The sequence below is a fragment of the Dipodomys spectabilis genome, unplaced genomic scaffold (genome assembly GCF_019054845.1).
Source record: "Dipodomys spectabilis isolate Male_0828 unplaced genomic scaffold, ASM1905484v1 ptg000565l, whole genome shotgun sequence".
Lineage (NCBI taxonomy): Eukaryota > Metazoa > Chordata > Mammalia > Rodentia > Heteromyidae > Dipodomys > Dipodomys spectabilis.
This window is the reverse complement of record NW_024871242.1, coordinates 1,833,866-1,835,588: the sequence shown is the minus strand read 5'-3', so window position 1 is coordinate 1,835,588 and position 1,723 is coordinate 1,833,866. Positions and strand designations below refer to the sequence as shown.

The following is a 1,723-nucleotide window of genomic DNA, read 5'->3' as shown; positions in this document are numbered from 1 at the left end:
TGGACATTTATCAACACTCCTGATTCAAACTCTATTTGAGAATATTTTAGTCAATATTTTGTTCTTAATTTTGCTCTTTGTAAATTCACATGCACCTATAAAAATGGTGCGGCCATCCCAGTAACATTCTCAAAGTACCTCGTAATGATGACTTATAAAAAGTTGTATTATATTACAACAAGGAAAACAATGCTGCAAATAAAGAAAACCAATAATTAAATATTAATGATTAATAAAATAAAAACCAAATACCATTGTTTCCAGTATTTGAAGTGTACTACATATTAGATTTTACTATTTTCTCATATTCCTGTACATTTAAAACTGGCTAAGATTATGATGTTCAACAAGAGTTTTATAGGCTATGAGTAGTCTTTAAATTTACCCTCTAAGATTACTATTTATGGCTCATCTCATCATCTGTATATGGTTTATATAATCATTTTTGTTCCTCGCTAACATATAAAGTAAGGAAGCCCTAAAGTTTTTACAGAAACTATGTAGTTAACAAAGTCTTAACTCTTCACTGTTTCTTCATACAAAGACTTTGCAACTTCTCATTAGTAAAGTTTCTATAAACTCTGAAATATACATACTTAGTTGTATATGTCTGCTACCATAAATCTTAAATACTTTATAGAAAAGTTATATGACCTACCAAACAATCTTAATTTTGGCATATAAGCAAATTCCCAAAATTAAACATATTTAAAACATTAAGACTTAAAAAAGAACTTAACACTTGCTGCAGTGTTCATTATGATAGGTGCCTTGTATAGAATAATTGAATTTCTCCTCCTACACATCTGTTGAACAACAAATACCTGGAATTATTTTGTTTTAACATATCTTGAATTTAGTCTTAAATGTGTGCTTATGTAAGAAATACATGGTTCTAAAATTTCACGACAAATCTTTTGAACTTACTTTTTGTTGAATTGTCTAGTTTAAGAAAATCAATTCCACTTTATATATAAAAAATGTTCTGTGCTCAATTCAACAGCACATACACTAAAAGTGGAACAATACAGAGAAGATTAGCATGGTCCCTGTACAAGTGTGACACGCAAATTTGTGAAGCGCTCCACATTTTTACAATAACAGATGCTGGAGGGGATGTGGCAAGAAGGGAACCCTACTTCCTTTTTGGTGGGAGTGTAAACTTGTTCAACCACTTGGAAAGCAGTATGGAGGTTCCTTAAAAGATTCCTCATAGAGCTCACAAATGACCAAGCAATCCCACTTTTGGGTATTCACCTAAATAGTCAGCAACAAGACCATATTAAAATTACCAATACAATTATGTTTATTGCAGCATTATTTCCCATAGCTAAGATATGGAACCCACCAGGATGCCCCTCAGTAGATGAATGGATCAAGAAAACGTTGTGAGTTTGTGTGTGTGTGTGTGTGTGTGTGTATGGGAATTCTATCATCCATCGGAAAGAATGACATCACCCAATTTGTTACGGAATGGAAAGACTAGGAAAAATTATATTAACTAAAATAATCCAAGTCCAAAGAAACATCAGTCACGTGGTATTCCTTATTGTCAATAATTAATATATGTCGTGGATAAGCAGAAAAGGTCAAAAGCTATATGCATGTGAATAGATAAGGTGATAGTAAGCTTAATGAACTCCAAGATAGGCACACAAGTGGTTTTTTTTTCTTGCTGTTGTTTCTAAAGTATTTATAATGTATGATGTGATTTTTTTTTGTT

At 31.6% G+C, this 1,723-nt stretch overlaps 1 non-coding gene across 1 annotated transcript; it reads left to right on the top strand.

Moving 5' to 3' along the window:
• Positions 1 to 987: 987 nt before the first annotated feature.
• On the top strand, positions 988 to 1,094 carry LOC122100122. Its single transcript, XR_006146103.1, has one exon. It is a non-coding gene; the product is annotated as a U6 spliceosomal RNA (small nuclear RNA).
• Positions 1,095 to 1,723: the final 629 nt, after the last annotated feature.